The sequence below is a fragment of the Sturnus vulgaris genome, chromosome 14, assembly GCF_052056855.1.
Source record: "Sturnus vulgaris isolate bStuVul1 chromosome 14, bStuVul1.hap1, whole genome shotgun sequence".
NCBI lineage: Eukaryota > Metazoa > Chordata > Aves > Passeriformes > Sturnidae > Sturnus > Sturnus vulgaris.
In genome coordinates this window covers 12829502-12836789 of record NC_142256.1, presented here as the reverse complement: position 1 = coordinate 12836789, position 7288 = coordinate 12829502, and positions in this window count along the sequence as shown.

Below are 7288 nucleotides of genomic sequence, written 5' to 3'. Positions count from 1 at the left end.
TGGGGTGGCCACCAACCAACCAAGCACCATGCCAGCCAGTCACCCCTGGAATGTCTCAGCTAGGAATACAGAATTATCAGCCTGGCTCTACCATACATGAGATATCCCGTCTCCTGACCAGCAGCCTAACTGACGTCATCTTTCTAATTTGGAAAGCACTCCTGGATTACTATCAATTCCACTTACTGAATCTTCTGTTAATCCAATGGGGAGAAAAAATAATTTAAAAATAAATTAATTATAATCTTAACATGCTGAGAATACAGCAAACAATTCTGACGTTTCCTCGCAGCAGTGAGATACCCATGTTTTCCATTTGGTTGCACCAGTGCTATTATCAGATGTTGGGTATTGCCCTTAGCTAACACCAGCAGCTCTGGTGATACAGCAGATTGTGTTTGATGTGCTTATTTAAGAATACGATGAGTAAATTCTGTTCTTTAACCTCTATCTTCTGTGATAGCTGTGCTTACTAATACTGGCACCTGGCACAGACATCCAAAACTGATTCAGCAGACAAAGCTGGGACTCATTCACCTCTCCCCAACTGGCATGAGTTAAAGTCCAGAAAACCCACTTTGAAAATCACTTTAGAACACACTAAATCCTGGCAGACCAACAACAGCAAAAAACCTCATGCTGGCCTTCAGGATCTTAGGAAGATGACTTAAATCATTTAAATGTCTATTAACAGTATGTAATTACTCTCATTCAGAACTGAACATCTATGTTACACTCTTTAGAGGAGAGGTTCAGAAAGACAGACAGGACTGCTATAAACTGACAGGTGAAGCAAGGCAGAAAACTTAGAATGTTGACTCTTGCAGCTGCAAGAATTATCCTCTCCTTTACAGCTGAACAGAATCAAACCCTACAGTTCACATTTACATTAACGCTTTCTGCCTAAGAAAGCATCAACCTTGATTTAAAGACAAAGTGATAAAAAGCAAGACAATTTCCTTGGTGTTGAACTGATCTACAGGCAACTTAGACCAAACCTTTACTGCTAACTTAAAAAAAAAAATACAAGAAAAACAATCATTGGTCTAGTAGCCCATGAAAGCAAGGCAGCAATCTCCATCTGGTGAGAAATGTCTTATTTCACTGTGAGCCTGCTGTAAGCAAGGTGGAAGTGTACAAGGAGGCATGTCAAGAAGTGGCCCTTCTGCTTAGAAGACAGAATGGAGAGGTGATGATGGTGTTGCCAAGAACAAATTACAAAGGCAATGGTTTCTGAAGTGGCCATCAGTAGCTTCAGAGAGGTACCTGTGGAAGTAGACAGGGTTTATAGCAAAACACAGTGTGGGAATTACCTGCTGAAGAGGCCTCGTTCCAATACTGGCTTGCCTGGTTCTAATGGCCCCCATCCAACCATTTGTGCAACCAAGGTACGAAGCAAATTTTGCTTCCAACTCTGCCAATCCCTTCAGGGTGATGAGGTTTTCCTCCTGGGAAAAGGACTTGACATTTTATATATCCTTCCTGGATCTATTTTTCTTCATCAGTTTTTGTTTTTCTCTGTAACTGGGATGTTCACTGTTGCTGCTCACCAGGCCACCAGGACACATCTACTCAATATGGATCTCTACCCACAAACTTGTTCTTATCAAATGGAAATCCTGAAAAAATCTGAAAGGGAACATCGAAAGTTTTCAGTAATGTGTGATGAGTTTGGTTCACTAATATAAAAGTAAATAATACACACTATTATGAATTATGTAATCATATTGAAGACCTGTATTGGCAAAATATCAATGAGGTGCTTAATCCAATTTTCCTTCAACTTCAGGACTTCGGGATTCATCTCTAAGGCCACCTCAGAGGTGAGAAATGCAGCAAGGTTGCTCCTACTTGCCTCTATGAACAATCTGCTATCACAACCCAAAAGAAGCACTTCACTCATTTATCATTTAGTTGCAAAAGTGCTATAATGCAAAATGCTTCAGCCTTCGAAGTCATTCTCATAGGATGGGTGGAGACTTGAAACTACATGGAAAGCAAATTTGCCTTCAGGCCTTTTCAGCATGTTGCAGCCTGCAAATTGTTTATATTATATGCAGTAATCAAGTTAGTGATGGGGAAGTTTGACATATGCATGTAGGAAAAACTTATAAGGCAGAAATAAATTAAAATATATAAAAAAAACCCTGAAAGGTTCTGCAGAACTGTTCTTCTACAACACTGAGCCTGGAAGATTTTGTTGTCCCAGCTGCTCAAGAGGAAGCCACAGGTCTCCATCCACAAAATTAATCAAGGCATTTTCATTACTCTTGGCAAGACTGACAGTTCTGCATCTATGGTACTTTAATCTCCACTTTAGTTGATTTTATTCAAGACCCGGAATGTACTCCTCAATCGCTTCACCCTCTGACCAAAGCCCCAGGATAACATGGTCTTTCTTGTAGCACTGTCCCTCTCCAGTCCCTGAGAGCTCATCAATCTGTCAAAGATTACTGAAGCTGTCATACAGGAAAATATGGTTGTTCTCGAACACAGAGCTCCATATAGAATAAGGAGAAAAGATCCAAAAAAGGACTAAATGTTGATAAACATGGAAGATGTTGAAATCAAACCATCTGAAAATCTCTGCTGAAATCCAGCCCTATATTAGAGTTACCAAAGCACAGTGAACAACAGCATTTGTGGCCCAGGGCTCCTAATTCCCTCAGTTTTGCTTCCACTTTTGGTTCAGAGCATCTCAGTTTTCCATGAATCATTGCAGCCTTGTGCCAAACAAACATCCAAACCCTTCCAAGATGCATCAGGCAGGTGTCACTCTACCTGCCCCCTCCCTGACCATCCTAGAGGCAGGTTCCAAACACGTTCAGCTTTGAGTAACTGAAATGCTCCGTAAACACAAAACCTGGGGTATCACATGAAGGAAGACATAATAACAGATACAACAAGGAAAAGAGAAGAGATAAAGTATGGGAAAACGAAAAACTGGGAGCATGCAATTATCAAAACTTAATGATCAGGGAGCACATAGGTGTCAGAGTATAATGACTTTCCTATTAGGAAATATTTCAGAGGTGGGGCCAATAGAAACTAAGGAGTCATTTTTAATTGAGTAAAATAAAGCTTAGGAATGAGTACAGTGGTAATTTTCAAATATGCTGTACTGAGTTCATCAATCTCATTAACAGTTTCATTCTTAAATTCTTCCCCGACACCAAGTGCCAATATTTCTGGAGTTCAGCACAGCCAAGAGATGCTGGTAGGTAGTTTTCTTCCCCAACCCCCCAGTTCTATACTTTCTTGCTAGTTGCTAAAAAAAAAAAAACACCTTTTCACAGAAGATAACATAAATGCATATTCTTGAGAAGCTTTTGACTAACAGAAAGGCTTTGAAATACAGGTATTGGCTATCACACAGCAAAAAGAAGACCTTTCAGCTCAGTCCTTTCCTTGAGGTAATTTTACATATTGACATGCAGTCTTGCTATGTGATAGCCAAGAGAACTATCTTTGTGATTGCCCTCCTTCACAAAAGGACAAAAGCCGGGCTGTTAGTCCTGCCTGATATCTTTGGAATGGAAATACCTCCATCAACACTTTCCTCTGTGTGATACCTGTTCCTGCAGGTTAGCAATTACTCTCAGAAAGAGCTCATCCAAGTCAGTGGGGCTTCTCAGGTAAGAAAAAACAATCTCATATCAAGTAGTGACATCATACAGTCACCTGTTGCAGTAACACAATTCTGAGTCCAAAATGAAAAAAGCAAGATTTGCAGGGACACTAGAACAATTACTTAGCCGATCATTTTCACAAATTGGGGGAAAAAAGGGCATTTAAAAGGATTTAAATAGTAGAGGTATTAACATTTTTCCTTCTGGTATCTGGATTTCCTACAACTCTTTTCGTCATTATTCCTAGAAATCCTTTCTAAAAGAAACTGGTCTTTTTACCTTGTTTCAAAGACGGTAGCAGAGGTAGGGGTCAATTATTAATACAGCACAAGTTTAGCAGAGAGCATGTGGACTGCAGTGGTCACCAGCACTAGACCCCATAATTTCTTTAGCTTCACCACAGGACCTCCTCCCCTCTAAAATCAGGGAGTGCATTTGTATTCCCCTTACACAGGGAAGAAAGCTGACCACCCCAAAATAATCCACTACTGACTGAGAAAAAAAAAAAAGCTTTAACACGAAACACCAGAAGCTGTTTTACTGCCCACAGCACTCACCCTGGTTGCCACAAATCTGGTCACTCCCCTGACATTCCTTTCCAGGCCCTCAGGCTCTCTCCCTCTGGCTCAGGCTCTCCTGAGCAGCCCATCCTCACAGCCCAGACCATCCTTTTCTCCTGCAGTATCAGGAACAGCCATATCTGACCCCAAAAGCCCAGGGAATGGCTGGGTGGAAGGGATGTGAAGGCAACTCCCTGTTTCCCATGGCCCTGCCATTAGCAAGGCAGCAGTGGCAACACCTGCCCTGGGGTGGATCCTCTCAGCACACTCTCACCTGACACAACAAAGAGATGCCATTTTCTAATGAAACACCGATTTTAACTAAGCCTCTCAGACCTCCTAACACTGAGGATTTTCCAGATTTTGCCTGACTTCCTGTTCCTGAGCTCAGGGCCACAGATTTTTAAACATGTTAGGCAGCATCTCAGCATGAAGCTACTAGGGTTACAGTTTTGGATTTGTGTTCCACCTAATTGCAACATCAGAGTGGTAATTTATTTGGGGGAAGGGCTGAAATCTCTATCAGGCTTCAAGAAGTCTCAATGTAGAAAGATTAGGGTCTGGGTACTGTCCTGATGTGATGTCCCAGTGCAGCTGTACCTCTGAAAGGTGAATTGCTGAAATTATTAGCATACCCAACAGCAACGACCTGCTTCCACTAGGTTACAGCTGCTCTGTTGTGCAAAGGGTGCCCACTCCAGCAAATGTTTTACTCCAGAGGATAAAAAAACATGCACTCCACTTTCCTGAAAGCTGAAGACTAGTGTATTAAATTTTACACTTATTTTTTTCTAATTCTCAAAGGACCTGCATTTTCTGTGGCTGGCTTTTATGTTCAAGTGAAAAAAAAGTACTATTAAGAGATGGGATTTTTTTTCTTAAAGCTGGGGCAATTATATAAAGGCTGATATCTGGTATATCAACATTTGGCACTCATCTGGACAATTCTGGATTGTGAAGATTTGCTAACTTTTATATAGTCATGACTTTCTTTGCATAATCTTGGTCTGGCAATCCTATAATCTGTCAGTACAAGCTTCTCCTTGACTAGCAAACAAGGGAGTAAAGTTTGAACAGGAGTGCAGGAAGGCAAAATAAGGAAGTGCACTGACGTCCTTCCCATGAGATGAAGCAAGACACATGAACCTGTGCTTATGCACCTGGCAGGGAACACCAGGACAAGTCAGAGACACAACTAAAAACACTGGATTAAGCAGTCCCTGGAAAGTTACCATATGAGCTGTGATGGACAGCAAATCGTGCTCCACAGGGGACTAGCTGTGGGAAATGCTCTGGTTTATGGTGAAGTCTGGGTGTGATGGCTGTACAATGTTCTGTTTCTTATCTCCCAAGGCTCACCTTCTCTCTGTTGGTTTGGTTTTGGTTCTTTATGAAGAATTGCAAAAGCCAAAGGAGACAAGCAGATTTTCTGTCCATGATGGGAAGTCTCCAGGACTGTTCCACACAGCACAGAGCATATGCCACTGCTTTTAGGATCATGTAAAAATGCTCTACAGATTTATTGCTGACTCATGGTACCCAATAAGAAGTTACAAATAGTAGCAAGCCCCAGAGTTTAGGCAGAACGGCTACTTCAAACCCAAGAAATGTGCACAGGGATTGTATTTGTTTTCATATCCAGATACGTGTTTTGCAGCCATACCTCCCACACCAGTACACGTAGGAGCATTTGCCCTGCTTTAGCAGCTTGAGGTATGCAGGTAAAACACATTATATTTTCAGGCTACTGAATAGAGAGGACCCGCCTTGATTAAAGAATTTAATCAAGTAATGTGATTAGATGATTTATGCAAAGCAGATCCTGTCCTACTGACATCACATAACATGATAATTTTCCCAGTTGTAAAGTGCAGCACCTGGAAAAAGTCCCAGGAAACTTCCCTCCGTTATTCCACCCAATTCCATGCACTTCTGAATTGATAACTCAAGGCTTAGTACAATCACTCCAGAGCTGTTGCAGTGAGGAGAAAATTTGAGACAATAATTTTTGAGTCTTAATTTTCATTTAAAAATTGATGGTTTATGTCCAAACCATATTGATCATCACTTTGCAGAATTTCATTTACTAAGCACATATCACTTCCTTCGACAGATGTTTCAAGGTAGCATTTAATTTAGGTCATTCTGGTGGTAGATATTAACCAGAAGGTAAATATACAGCATTGTTTCCCGTGGTGTTTTCAGTGCCAGAAAGTGTCCAGTTTGTGGAAGAAATGTCAACCTTGCTTATACAAGATTTGTGGTTACAAAACACTCCTGTGAGGCAGGGCTTTGTTAGTTACAGGAAAATTTGCTTTCTCGTTGAAATGAGGGGTTCCCTTGCTGTTGTTATTTTTTTATTTGCTTCCTGGAAAGTGAATGTTGAAGTTGGGATATAGTTCCATGTAGAAGGAATTGCTCAGCATGTAACTTGGTCACCTCTATTCTGATACATGTGCAGGGAAACAGAACAAGCTTTTCCTGAATCTGAGTATTCCTAGGGTATAAATCATGGTTTCCTTCTTTACTGGGACACTGGGGGGTGGTCCCAGGTATGTCTGCAGCATTGAGATGACACTGATACCAAAGTAGGCACTGGTAGTAAAAGGGGCAACACATGGACACAAGTCCTTCCAGCTTTGGGCTTAATACTGGCTGCTTTCGTTTTCTGATGTTTCAAAGCTTCCTGTGTCTTGGCTTTTGCCCATAGCAGTGTGGCTTTACAGGCTAAATCACACAGCTTTGTGTTCTTCCTTTTAGTGTCCTTTAGCTAAGTGAACGTTGAAGCAGGAGGGGAAACATTGTGTGTGGTAGAAAGTAAAGCCAGACAAGAGAGCTGTGTTTACTCCCCTGCTTAGCTAAGAAGATAATCACGTTTTCTCCTTTGTATTCAAATTTTATGCACTTGGGACTTACTCTGGGTGTATATACCTGAAACACTAAATAAATAGATATTTTTGTTTGTTAACCTCAACGAGATAACAAGGAGGTTGATGGTGTTATAAAAGAAACATTTTTCCATCAAAGACTAAAAGACTACTGGTGATACGAGTTCAATCAGAAATCCTGGTACATTTTTCTTGACTGCTTCCTAAGGCT